Here is a 15,687-nt window from a genome sequence, read left to right as displayed (position 1 = left end):
TTCCAGGATGTCCAGATGTTTTCCTTATCAAATTTGTGGCTTTCTGCTATGTTACTGGGATGATCTCTGGACTGTGACTTACTATTACAAACATTTGAATTCATGCCTCTCAACTGTCCTGATTTGTGCAGAATGTCCAGTTTTTGTCACATATTTGTGATCCTTCCCTCATAATATTTTTGTTTTCTGGAAAATCATTGGCATGTCCTTACAGAGTGAAGTCAGAAACTGATGACTGACATTTAAGCTTCAAACTTCATGATCTTCAGAAAATTCATGGTAATGTACAACCTATTTATTCTATCAACTTTCTAAGTTTGGAAGTGCAATATTAAATATCTGCCCCTATTTTGGGCCTTTGTCCCCCCATTATGTATGCTTTTGTCCCCATATCCTGCTCAAATAGGATGACATATATGACTGAGTTTCATTCTATGACATGTCAGTTCAGCATCTATGGCAAATATGTCCCTGTTCCTGGTTAAATGTCCTCGCATTATGTTGGCCTTTGTGGAGATATGTTGCACTAACAGATTCACAACTATCTGTGAATCCCTGGTGGTCATTGTGGCATTCCATGCAAATCCACAAACTGTAGATGTGCTGTTTTAAAAGAACTGTGTCTGCATTTGCTTACATGGCTTCCTGGCTGTAACCTACCTTAGGTGCACCGTACATCATTAATATGCATTGATACCACCTCTTGCCATGCACCATCACACAAACATGTAAACTCTGTGTAGGCTCTGCACAAAGCCTACACAGAGTTTATTGAATCATGGGGAATATCTTACCTCTGAAGCAAACATATGAATGTGGTCAATTGCAGGACAAGTTTATAAGTTAGGAAAAACTGAGGCTGCAGAATGAGTGTTATAATATGCACATGTTTACATGTGAGAGTATCAGAAAAATTATAGTTTCAAAGTTCAACAGAGTAGCTATATAAAGAAGAAAGAGAAAGATTATGAATGCCAGCGATGGTGGTGTGAGTATGAGAGAAGGGATAAACAGGGACAGTAATAAGTAAGAGGGGAAAGAGACAGAGCTGTTGGCTAGTATTATGATATACCATAGAAATAGGCAGTGCTAAGAATAACATTAAACGCTTGAACTGAGATAGTAATAGAGACAAAAGAAAAGGGGACAGGTTATGCACATATTTACAAGATAACTTTTCAAATGTGGTCAGTAGAGAGAGCTGTCAAGTAGTAAATGTGTGGCTGGGCTTTGCTTTAGGCAAGGCTTGAATATTATGTAGTATCACATGTATTACTGCATTTGCAGTTGTAGTGATCCACCAGATGCTGTTTTGACTTAAGTCACAGTGGAAGCAAATTTCATGGCCTGAATCAATTAGACAATAGCCATTAACGTTTCACATGACAACTGTACTTTTCTGATCACAATCTAAACAGGATCAGAAGCTATTATCATTCTCTTCCTTATTTTGTATAGGTCAGTATTACACGGAAACATTTAGAAAAACATGTAGTTTTGTTCTCTTTGTACTTCATTCAGCACAGTTAATGCTTAATTCTGTTACAAATCCTTAATGGTAAATTTGCTTGATAAGCTTACTTTATGGCATTTAGTCTTAATATGATATGCTTGTTTCAGTATGAATTACCCACCTGATTCAAATATCTCCGTTATAAGGCAGTTACCCATTGTGCTGCTTGCCAAAGTAGATTAGTAACTTGTGATTGCATCCAACTACAGGGTAGTTAGCCGAAGCACATTTTTTATTGTCTATTTTTTAGGCATACACTTAAGATATGATGCTGCCTTCATAAACTTTGCTTGCTACTCTATAGTTGCTAAGAATGTATTTATATTTCTCTAAAATTTGGATGGGCGTTGCAGAGCAAGAAGAATGAAAGATATAATGCTTCAGATTTAAGTTAAGTGAGGTAAATGTTCAGCATGACAAAAATAAAACTCAAGAGAGCATTAGAATCAAAGAATTGGTCATTTACTAGTTCTGTGCACATAGATGCACATGTACACATGGTCATATCCACACACATTCAGACATATAGGCACGTGCATATATGAGCGTGAGCATGCACCGGCACACACACACACACACACACACACACACACACACACACACACACACACACACACACACACACCTGTATGTTGTTGTCTAGATATCACCTATATTATCTTCATGAAAAGTATGCAACATAAGATATGAGAGACAGGAAGTGGCATGATCCTTATCTTCCCTGCAAGCTGTTGATTGAATTGCACTGAGCAATTACATGGCTAATATTATGCATTTGCATAATTAATGTGCCACAGTTAGCAGCTATGCAGATGCCTATTACCAGGTTGCTTCATCTATGTTATACATGCTGTTTGGGGAAGATAAGGGTGTATTCTGGATGCCTCATTTAAAAGGTTGAATTAATAGTATAGCAGACAGCAGGGATTTGTGGCTATATTAGTAACTGCACTGGCCTAGGGAAAATCACATTGAGCTAGAGATGGAGAATCACGGCAGCTGATTGAACTTCAGTTAACTGGAAAGTAAACTTTCAAAAATAAAGATTCAAAAACATAGTTCCAACATTTAATTCTCTATCTGCACATTTGAGTCTTTGAGTTCTTTATTAGCATGTTTGAATGTCATCTGCATGTGGGTAGAACAAACTTAGTGCTGTCTTCCTTTGTTGTAAAGCTTGCATATATGAGTGTTCCATCATAAAGATATATTTTTAGGACTCCTACTGAATTTGGTATATATATATATATATATATATATATATATATATATATATATATATATATATATATATATATATATATATATATATATATATATATATATATATATATAGGGAAAGCTTTATAAACACATCAATTGAAGTGGGAATAGAATTTAGAGGTAAAGCTGTAGCTCGAACTATGTGGTTGATCTGATGATGAATACAACAGAAGTTACTTAAGTCATTAAGAAACAGCAGAAAGCTAGCTTTTGAGAAATCCCTGAACACAATAGTGTTACTTTGGGGATTAGTGCCAACTTTATCTGCATAAATCTTTGACTTGTTGTCAGATTTTATAAGAAAGGAAGCTAAGTTTATATTAGTAAGGACAATTTCAAAGATATTTTGTTCCCTGGTTAGGGTGCTCTCTTGTTTTTCTAAGTAGTTTGTACTTATAAAGTCGAACAATCATTGGGCATGATAGTTGAGGTCACCCAAGATAAAGGTATTATGATTTACAGATAAATCATTTAGGGGGTTGAAACTGCCATCATGTTCAGTGGAGGTCATGGAGGGAATTATATTTTTGGCAATGAAAGAGTAGTTAGCCTTGACTTGTTGTCAGATTTTATAAGAAAGGAAGCTAAGTTTATATTAGTAAGGACAATTTCAAAGATATTTTGTTCCCTGGTTAGGGTGCTCTCTTGTTTTTCTAAGTAGTTTGTACTTATAAAGTCGAACAATCATTGGGCATGATAGTTGAGGTCACCCAAGATAAAGGTATTATGATTTACAGATAAATCATTTAGGGGGTTGAAACTGCCATCATGTTCAGTGGAGGTCATGGAGGGAATTATATTTTTGGCAATGAAAGAGTAGTTAGCCTTGCTAATAGTGACTTAGATTTCTAGAAGTTTCAATTTTCAGTCATAAGAAATTTTCAATGAAATGAAAGTGTCCTTGACAAAGACTGACACTTCCCCTGGAGATGCCTTTAGGTCTGAAAGTGTAATAAACACTGAACCCAGGAATAGAGGCAGTCCTGTCATTAAACTGAAACCACATGTTAATAACTACATATACATGTGTTTGAGTTGCAGGAAGGTCTCAAGTTCAGGCATCTTTTTATTGAGACTTCTATCATTGAGAACAGCTACCTTCACATGTTCCAAATTAGGATTTGCTGGGAGAGAATGTCTAGAAGACTGATGCTGCCTAAAAAAGGTATTACGGAGGCAGCAAATTCCTTAGCTAGAATTTGAAAGCCTTGGTAAGAGAGGTACAGACCACCCTTAACAAGACAAGAGGGTTCATCAGCTATCTTGTCCCAGGCCGACACATACTGGAGCTCCTTTAAATGACATTAGCTACTAAACAATTATTAAAGCTGTTATCTTATTTTTGAATCTAGGCATAACTCAAGGTCATGGAAGAATACCTCTCCAAAATAGTGCCTTAGACACATGCAGAGCAAAGCCAGTCATATAATTCTACCTCCCGTTTTGACTGAAGCACCAAGGTCATTCAACCTGATATGGGCCACCATGAGGTAAATGTTGTATTTATCAGGATGTAGGGATTTAAGTGCCCTTGCAACACCTTGGATCCTGGCTCCAGAAAGACAGGTAACTGTTATCCCGTTCTTATATAGCTTAGTGAGGGTGAGGTCTGAATGCCTGAAGATAGAGTTACCAATTACCAAAACATCATCTTGCATAATTACAGATGTAGTGTGCCTTAATGGCTTGAGGTCTGCTCCCTTCTGAGTCAGAAATGTATGTGCAGTAACTGTTGATGTTAGTGGTAATGGGGTAGTGGTGTAGGAGTCTGGCCTCATGGCTGAGCTCTCTTAGACTGAGTACTAGATGTTTTAATTATTGAAGGCTTCATGAGTGACTTCTTAATCAGCTCTGCATATATAACTGTAGCATGAGACTTCTGTTCTTTGGGTGAAGGTTTGTGGTGATTGCTGAACATGTATGACTTGAGATTGAGGCCTAGAGACTAAACAAGTACTTACAACTCTCACTTGTGTTTTGTTGAGGAAACACTAATGTGTTTTATGTAAACATGAAGCAGTTGCTACATTGCCCTAAAACAATGAGAGCTATTACACTGGGAAAAGGAAGAATAAAAACCTGACTATATTTCCATTTTTGCCAGAAAAAATGTCAGGATCAATTATATTTTATTTTACAGGACTGCTAAAACGTAATCTCCAGATAAGACTTGCACAAAAACATGAAGCACAGGACAATGAAGTGTAGCTATGCTAAAACAGTTTACTAATCACCAAATCTAGCCCAGTACACAACAATATATATAAATGATATGAGTGTTATTTATGGTAAATAAAACACAGTCTAGTGTATACAACAAACAATGCAGACATAGGGCCACAGTTTGAACTGAGCAGACTGATAGGCAAAATATCTTGGTGAGCTTAGCACAGCAATACAGTCATGGTGACCACAATTTCTGAGCAGGGCAGAATTATAACATTAAAACATGGCTTTGTGAGCATGATAGAGCAGTACAGGCACTAATTTTGAACAGAGTTGGGTGATAAAATTAAAAACAGAGTTATATAGGCACTAGTTTTAAATAGAGCAGAACAGTATGGAAAATAATAACACAACTTAGTGCATGCAAAAAGAAGAGCAGACACAGGGACCACAATTAAAACATAGTACTGTTGTAGTGCTCATACTGTGCAGCAAAGAATTGCATGATAACACAATTAGTTGAATGGCATAGAAAGAAAAGGACATGATAGTGCAATATATGAGTTAGTGCAATGATAAAAGTAAAAGTGTAATAATTTACAATCTCAATAACTGTTTTCAGATCCTGGGATGTAGAGTATTGATAGACAATATCACTGTCTACTGTGTCCAGCACTCTACTCAGCTCAAGTCAAACAAAGGGAATACAGCAGAAATTAAAACAAACCGAAAAAAGCAACTGTCAATAGAAATTTATAATGCTAACTGCAGCAAATAAATGCACAGAACATTATAAATTCTCCTTCTCTCACAAGGGAAAAAATTGCAGAATATGGTTCTAAACATAGTTTTAGTGTTAAAAAAATTGCATAGATTTGTTCTATTATTTAATAATGTGTGAATCATTAAAAAGTCTGGCTTCAAGTCATAACTATTACCACACAATATAATGCTTGTGTATACTTCACAGTAACCATTTCTGATTCAGAGACAGCCCTATCACAGTACCATACTACAGAGTAGTGCAGTACATTGATGAGATGCCTCTGCTGCATACTGCAAATGCAAATGAGGCAGTCCAGGGGAATAGCCTATGCAAATTAGCCATGTGTTCTCCACCTGAAAATGCCTGTGGTGAGACATAGACACAGCCAAGTGATCTACAGAATTGCTCAGTTGTGTTCGCAAGCTCAGCCTCCCATGTTAATGAGCACAGCCAAATGCTCTCATTCACCTGATTGTGTTAGAGATAAGTGATGGGTAGTTTAGCTGGCAGTTTTCTAGGTAGTTTTGGGGTTTGCGTATGTGTGTATGTGTAAACAAGAACAAGGCTTTAGGATATTAAAAACACAACCAAACTGTAGATCCCATGTATAAATTTGGAGTGTATTGTTGTCTGTCCAACTGACAACACATGGGATATACAGTTTGATTTTGTTTGCAATGTGGTTGCATGTGTGAGTGTATGTAGAGGTATGAGTGGTGTAAGGTGAGTGTGTGTGTGTGTGTGTGTGTGTGTGTGTGTGTGTGTGTGTGTGTGTGTGTGTGTGTGTGTGTATGGGTGAATGGATTAGTATGCCTGTGAGTATGATCAAGTAAGGGGGCTGTCATACCTCCACACTCTCCTGGACTATAGAGAAAATCCTACAACATTGGGCAGAACACTAGACTCCAGGGATACGCTCATTATATCATGCCTGAAAGGTACTTAGAGTTATAACAGAAGAATATTTTACAGCATGAAAGACATGAGGTGGTGGCGGTGGAGATACTAGACATCAGAGATAAATCTTTATATAGTGCCTTAAAGGTACTTACAACAATTTAAACCATATTGGTGCTCATACACAGCTTTTAAGTAGGGATTTAGCTCTCTGTACCACCAGTAGACTTCAGGGATATTCTTAATAGTACTTTAAGTCTTTGAAAACCAAAAAAAAAAAAGTTAAAGTAAAGAGAGAGATTCAAACTCTGCACCCTTGACCTAATAAGGAGGAGCTTTAACACTCTACACTAACCAATCAGCTAGTATACCAGAGTGTTTTTATTTAATAATAAATATGAAACTCTAATTTCTGGCACTATTCACATATTCAGTGATCCATGATGAGATATGAGGGACAGGGTATGTATAAGAAACAACAGCCAGTGGAGTCTGTAGAATCAAGGAAAGTTGAGAGGGATGGGAGTATGTGTCTGTTTGGGGAGAGGCTTGTGGACAAAGCCAGGATGAACACTAGATGTCACCAGGGAGATTTTTTAAACTATTACTTGGACTCGTGTATAAAGTTAATAGAGTAACAGATCTAGTTTCATGACACATTTTATTAACAGTATAAAGAAAAGAACTCTATTATCTAGCATTGTAATCATCTACAATATATGAGGGGCAGGGCAAAATATAAGCAGATACAACATGGATATTATGTTGAAGCAGGGAGAGGTAAGAGGTAGAAGTGTGTGTGTGTGTGTGTGTGTGTGTGTGTGTGTGTGTGTGTGTGTGTGTGTGTGTGTGTGTGTGTGTGTGTGTGTGTGTTTATATGCACATGCATGTGTGTTTAAATGTGTGCATGTATGTGGTATAATGGATGAAGGAGCTATCTATGCCAACATGATGCATGGATCACCAGTGTTGTCTACAGCAGAAAATTGCTGACTTGCACTTGAAATAGTTAAGGGCAATTCAGAGCCATTCAAATTAATCAATAATGAGGCTAATTGCACCAAACATGACTCTGATTAACATTTTCCCATATTGCAGAAACAGTGTGTTTTGGCACTATCTCTTACCATCATAAGTTGTGGAGTTCTTTCTGAATACATGGGGCAGGGTTGTTGAATAAAGAAAATCTCGGAAGAGCAAAGCTAAATCAAAAGGCAAAAATCATAAATCTTAAATATATATATATATATATATATATATATATATATATATATATATATATAAATCTTAACAGAGACCAAAGGAAGAAAACATTTAAGGTGGCCAAATCAGTCCTATACGCCAAAAAGCAGACAATATGAAAAAACATAGGCAAGGGCCGAAGCATCTAAAATTTATTAACTACAACACAGCAAAAAATAAAAAAGCAAAGCTTTTGAGTATAAACTAACTCTTTCTCAATGCTAACATCAATGCTGTTAACATTCAGTTAGTATATATAATACACAAGCCAGCATTTCAATTAAACCAAATGATCTAAAAAACAATTAAAACAATTAACTCATTAATGCTTGGTACAATTTGCATTCATAAAAATTATCCTCTAAATTTTAAAACAAGTCTAACACTGGTCTTCATATTAAGGCCAAGTAATTTATCTGTCCAAAAAATGTATCCATCTATATTCCAACAACCCAGTCTTAGTAATCAAATCACCCCCTCTTATATTATTAAAGGCCGTCTGTGTAACTTTGAATTTAAACATATGGCCCTTTTCCATACTAATAATGTGCTTGCTTAATGCATTAGTATCATTTCCCCTTCTAATATCAGATAGATGGGACTTAATTCTCTCCTTTAGTTTTTGGGTCGTCTTACCAATATAAAATTGTTCATATCCAATGCAGTTAACCATGTATAGTAAGTGCTCAGTAGAACAAGTAGAAAAGCTGTAAAATGAAAAATCTGTTTCGTGATGGGATGCACAAAGGTAGTTTCAACATTAATATAATTACAGTAAGTACAATTGTGGCAGGGAATGGTCCCTTTACTATTAACTTAAACTTGATGTACATCCTTAAAGTATATATCTTTATAACATGTCTTCTGCTTACAGTTCCTTTCTTTAATAAAAGCAAAGGATGGTTTATTACCTATTATACTCTTTATTTCTGGGTTAAACAATAATATCCCCCAGTCCTTACATGAAGCTGATTTAATCATAGATGTATGTCTATTAAATTTCATAGTATACCTCAACACATTATTATTATCTACGCTATCCCTGAGCATATCATTTCTTCCAGAGAATAAAGATTTAGCTGGGGAAGCATGCTTGTTCAATACATTATGTTTAGCCTTCTCTAATAAAATCTTATCATAACCTCTAATCTGAAAATCCTCAGACATATGAGCTATATCTGACAGAAATAATTCATTATTAGTATTCAACCTACTAGCTCTGATAAGTTCCTTCTGACCATACTACTATAAACATGCTGAGGGTGCATACTATTATAATGTAAAAATGTTGTAGTCTGCACATTTTTTCTATGGATAGTGGTGTCAATCTTTCCTTCATTATTTAACAAGGTTATATCAAGGAAGTCAATCTTTTTATCAGAGTATTTAAGATCAAACCTAAGAAAGCTAGTAGTATTTTGTAATTCTAATACAAAGTTTCTAAGTTCATTAACATTCCCTGCCCATACTAAAAATATGTCATCCATGAAACGTACATAATAGATAATATTAGAATTCTTAAAAGCGGTAGATGAAGACGACGTGTGAATAAACTCATTTTCCAAACTGGCAAGTACTAAATTTGCATAAGTATTAATGCCCATGGTTACTCCGAGTTGCTGATGGTAAAAACTTGCATCAAATATAAAAACATTGTCACATAAAACAATATCAAGTAAACTGTACATTAGTTCAATTTTATCACCCTTAAATCCACTGTTCAGTAAAAATTCTCAAACCGATTGAAAAACATATTCATTAGGTATTACAGTGAATAAAGATTTTAACATCCAGGTTGCAAAAATAAAACTGAAATAAGAACAATGATTCAAAACATACCATTGGTATAATGAGCTCAAAAAGTCATTAGACTCTCTAATGTAGCTTTGACTCATTTCTAAAAAGGGGATACTTGTTTTTCTAAGTATTTAGAAATAGAAGTGGTCACCCATCTATTCCCGGAAACTATGTGTCGCATAGGTGGCAAGGTAGCATTATTATGAATTTTAGATAACCTATAGATCACAGAAATGACAGGCTCAGCAATGTAAAGATAGCTGTATTCATCAGGAGAAATAGGCCCCTCCATAAATAGGTCATTCGGATGGCCTTTAACTTTAAAAACAAGATTAATAACATCAGATCTCTCAACCTCTCTAAAAGTACCATGGTCAGATAATTCAAACATCCAGCTATTATATTGTTCATTATCCATAATAATAGTCTCACCACCTCTATTGGCTGTTTTTTAACAATATCACAGTTATTACACAACGAACAAAGTGCTTGCTTCTCATCAATTGTCATATTATAAAATTTATCACACGTCTTTTCAAAAAAATATCTTATATATTTCCTCCTCACACATATCATAAAAAGCTTTTACCACCAGAGTATTTAAAGGAACAAAAACACTTTTTCTCCTTAACTAATCAGCAGTGTTATAGTTGCCATTCTTATATAATAATTTCAACTCAACATTATGTGTGAAAAATCTCAATTCAGTTAATGCGTCACTATTATTCCTCTGTGCGGAAGGTATAAATGAAATTCCCTTATCTAAAAGTCTGTTATTATCTGAAAGGTTGTAAATAGTAGAACCAACTACTTGTTGGACGTTCTGCTTCTCGTTATGGGTCCTAATGGCATCTGTAATTCTCCTTGTTTGAGTTTGGGTCTGATTACATTTTCTTTTCCTTGATTCCTTCCCTTCCTGGCTGTGCTTTCACCTCTCAACTGAGGCCTTATCTGTATCAGCAGCTGTAATTGTATTTTGGATGACCCTAAAAATTGCCAGAGTCAGAGCCATTTTGCCCCAAAGAAGTGGATGGTTCCACTTCTGCAGTACGTACAATCATTCTAACTACTTTATTGGTTTCATCAGACTCCTTGTTTAAAGAACCATTATGTATATTATAAGTATCATTAATGACAATGGTCTCATTAGTAGTAGATGCTAAGAAACCATCTAAGTCCTGAACAGAATCATCACATTTAGGTAGGTGTTCAAAGGTTGCAATATTCATAAGTGCAGTCTCCCCACTATTGCTTGTTACATTGATAGTCTCCCATTTTCACTCCTTTGGTCAGTAGAAGACATTCTGGCTCTTAAACTCACAAATATCTTGATTAAGCTTATGCTTCTTTATAGCAATCAGTTTATCTTCAAATATATTAATCCATTCCAGCATACTGTTAAATTCAAAAGAAGCATGCTGAAATTCAATAGATTGTAAATCTTCGTCTTCCAGGACCTCGATTTCCATGGAGACTTCTGCTTCTATGTTAGCAAAGTAATAATTCATTAAGCGCATATAGTCCGTGCTTAATTTAAGATTCAACCTTTACCACTGTTTCAGTAACTCTGGGTGACTATTACCATATGTGCGCATTTTGGTGATTTGTAACTCACGTGGGACAATCCCTAATTCTAAATATGCTTGGAATGACAACATGTACACTTGAAGGTTTGTGACAATTCCAAACTCCATTGATCTTGCAGCATCTAAGGCAACATATTATACATATGCCTGACGGAGAAATGTGGCAATGTTTACCATCAGCAAGGTTATGTCAGTGATTTGCCACCAGACCTTGCTAGTGCCTTAGGGTAATACCAGCCTGATTCACCCCCAACAGATACACATGGTACCAGCTGAACTCCTACATCCAGGAGTTCACCAGGTACCACTGTTTACAGAGAGGGACACTATAAGCTCCTCAATATCTGTTAGAGTGATCTGTGATGGTAGACCATACCTATGGGCATTCTGTCCTATTCATTGTCCTGGGCTTGTGTGCAAGCATATAGTATCATGTTTGTGACTCTGTGACAGATCTTTCATGCTGGTCTATTGTAGCCTCAAGAATATTCACATCCATAACAGAGTCCTGCCTCACACTGTCCCAGAAGGCTTTGTCTGCTTTGTCAGTTCTTCGGATGTGCCTTATATCTGCAAATAAAACCTGCACTGGCACCTCTGTAAAGAAATTTTTAAGCTATTTTGACATTTATGTGCCTCTACTTGGGGTGTTTACACCTGGATCTAGGACTGTTGAACAAAAGTTCAACAGTCCGAATCCAACTTACCTGAACACACTTTAACGAAAGTGCTTTTACCGAAAAAACACTTTCATTAAAGTGCATTAAAAACAAAACATTAAAAAAGAATAAAAAAGCATTTATGCAGGGGACCAAGCCCCCATGCACCCCCCACACCCCCCCTACTTTATTTTTCTCACTCCAAGATCGCACTACAGTGGGGAAAAGAGAAAAATTCCCTTAACCGCACCGTAATACGATCTCCGCAACAGTCACTTCCCCACAACTCCCTCTACCTCCAAGCATACTTACACAAAAGTGCTTCTTCGGTGAAAAGCACTTTTGCATAAGTACACACGGCTGTTTCAGATTCGGTGAAATGGCCGTTTACTCATTAGTACCAGACCCTTACACCTATGGTCAGTATCTAGGCACATATATTTTCCCTTCAGCTGTATCAGTCCATCACCCCTGCAACAGCAGTGGCTACAGCAAGTGGAAAGTCTGTACTACTGCACTTTTGCAGACTACAACCCACAATTAGTCCAAATGGGAGTGCTTGAAGGCAGAATGAAGTTTAACATGTGGCCTATGATTTGTCTATATGGACCTGTGAAATCCTCCTTCCATCCTTACTCATATGTGCTAACCCTAACCCTAACGAGAAAGTCGACAACCACAGAAAACCGACGTCATGAAACACCAACTTCCAACTCCAGGTAAGTAACAACTTGGCCACCATGTTGAACTTTACCCCTTACCCCCACGGTAGTGCGACCTTGGAGTTCGTATATTTAGTTAGAGGGGGTGGGTTTAATTTGCTTCGGGTTTAATTTTTTTTTTTGGCCAAGTGGTTACTTACCTGGAGTTGGAAGCCAGTATTCCAGGATGTCAGTTTTCTGTGGTTGTTGACTTTCTCATTCAAGGATTTTAAAAGTTGGCCTTCTGGTATTTTGGTCTGAAGTAGACCCATATATATATATATATATATATATATATATATATATATATATATATATATATATATATATATATATATATATATATATATATATATATATATATATATATATATATATATATATATATATATATATATATATATATATATATATATATATATATATATATATATATATATATATATATGCGTCTAGGAGTAATGCTCGACAGTGCTTTTCACTGAAGGCTTAATGGTTAGGCATACTTACGCAAAAGTGCTTTTAACCGAAAAAGCACTTTTGCATATGTATGCCTGCAGCCAGAGGGAGTCGTTGGGGAATGACTGTTGTGGAGATTGTGCTACTGTGCGGGTAAGGGAATTTTTTCCTTTTCCCCACTGTAGTGCGATCTCGGAGTGAGAATATTAAAGTAGGGTGTGTGGGGGGTACAGCCCCCCACATGGGAGGTGCAGGGGGGTATAGCCCCCCTGCATAAACACTTTTTTGTTGTTTTTTTTCTTTTTTTGACGCACTTTAATGAAAGTGCTTTTTCATTAAAAGCGCTTTTGTGAAAGTGTGTTTGGTGAGGTTGGATTTGGATATAGCATATATATACCTGCCCATGCACACACTTGCATGTATGTGTATTTTATATATATATATATATATATATATATATATATATATATATATATATATATATATATATATATATGTGTGTGTGTGTGTGTGTGTGTGTGTGTGTGTCTGTGTGTGTCTGTCTTTGTGTGTGCATCTGTGTGTGTCTGTGTGTGTGTGTAGCAGCTTTATGGTATGTGTGCTGTATTTGCCTTTGCAGGATAAACTCAGGAGTCACACCACAAAAAGAAGAGTTGTTAAATTTCCTCCTCCTAAAAAGTAAGCTGTTCATCAGTTGCTCATTTTTTCCATACCAACCTTTCTACATCTAGGCTGCTAATAAAATATTGGTCTCAGGAAGGAGGAAGTTGACACCTTATGCCATGACCAACGGACCAGTCAAAACCTTATTTCTGGTGCCTCATACAATAGCTGAATACACTTTAAATCATTACATTAAATGCGTGAGATCAGTAGTAGTGTTGAGAAGTACATTGTGTGTGTGTGTGTGTGTGTGTGTGTGTGTGTGTGTGTGTGTGTGTGTGTGTGTGTGTGTGTGTGTGTGTGTGTGTGTGTGTGTGTGTGTGTGTGTGTGTGTGTGTGTGTGTGTGTGTGTGTGTGTGTGTGTGTGTGTGTGTGTGTGTGTGTGTGTGTGTGTGTGTGTGTGTGTGTGTGTGTGTGTGTGTGTGTGTGTGTGTGTGTGTGTGTGTGTGTGCGTGTGTGTGTGTGTGTGTGTCGTGTGTGTGTGTGTGTGTGTGTGTGTGTGTGTGTTGGCGTGTGTGTGGGCGCACATGGGTGAGAGGACCTCTTCTACATCCTTAGCTCCTTTCACACACTATTTGCTACTCACTTGCTTCTAATTGTACTATATTCCTGATTATCCTATTCATTAACCCCACTATGAATTTTATCTTCATTTACTGTTTTGAGTGCTTAATACCCTGTTATCTCTATCTCTACTTCCAAGACATTTTCATATTCAGACACTAATGTATCATGTTAATTTCCCAAGTTCTTTATTATTCATCTGTGTGAGCTTTGTATGTATGTATGTATACACAATCATTTGTAAACTGAACCTCTAGAAGTTAACTTGCATGTGCAATTTATTTAATTGTTCAAGATTATTACATGTACTTAGTGCTTTTCTCCCCTGGCCTCCACTAAAAATAGGGTCCCGCTAATCAAATGTCAACAAATAAATAAATAAATAGAAGAAGGTCCTGGTTTTACGTGATGGATCCTAGTGTTATCACTGTTAAAATCATTATGATAGCTGACAATTTGGGCAAATTTTATTTGTAAGTACACTAAGCACTTTGCAGTATGCACCATTTTACCGAACTGATATTTTTTTGCATGTTCTGTGTTACTGGTTACTGAACAGAAAAGGTGCTGTTTACTATCCTGGTTACCAAGCAAATAAGTAAATGAACTGAAATTGTCTGCTTTTCATGAATTTTGGGCTCTTCGGATCGGCAGTTGTTATTCTTTTGCTCTGGGTATGTTGACCTTAGTGCTTTCTTCCCCTGACACAAAATATCATCTTGCAACAACACAGCAATAGAAGACCTGCTAGATCTGCTTCTGTTTAGTACTGTGCAGTAACAAACAGAAATGAAGAAGAGTACAAAATAAGTTTTAGAACTTAATAAGGTACCTGAAAGTAGGGCACTGAGAGAAAACTGCATAAAAAAGTCAGAATTCATCCAAAATTCAGCAGGTAGGCAGAGAGAGATAGAGAGGGGGAAATGGGAGTACTGTGAGAGCTTTTAGAAATGTAGTACCCAAGAAGAGTGTGTCAACAACTGCATTGTGCTTTTAGTCATGGAATTAGAAAAAAACTCTAGCATAACAGCTGTCTTGCATAGCTGTAAAGGGAGATTGAGGATGGCAACAGATCTCAACCACAGAGAATAATATACACCTAGTGGTGGGATGGTAGCGTCCTTCACCCTGAGTGGAAGACACAAGTTTTGAGTCTTTTGTAAACATACTTAATGAGCTGTGATACAGAAGAAATAAAAGTGAAATTAGCAAGTGAAGAAGGGTTGCAAAGGTATTAGAAGAAAGTAATGCCCTGGAACAAGTTAAATCAAGAGTGACATGCTGTAGTGGGAAGAATAGCAACCATATTTTTATTGTTGAAGCCAATATAGCTTTCTTCCAGTCCAGATCTTTATCCTTTTAATTATTTATAATGTAGATATTTCCTGTATAGTGGGCATCATGCATTTTA

The sequence above is a fragment of the Protopterus annectens genome, chromosome 10.part0 (genome assembly GCF_019279795.1).
Source record: "Protopterus annectens isolate FY-2018-M chromosome 10.part0, PAN1.0, whole genome shotgun sequence".
Classification (NCBI taxonomy): domain Eukaryota; kingdom Metazoa; phylum Chordata; order Ceratodontiformes; family Protopteridae; genus Protopterus; species Protopterus annectens.
Note: the sequence above shows the minus strand (reverse complement) of the source record.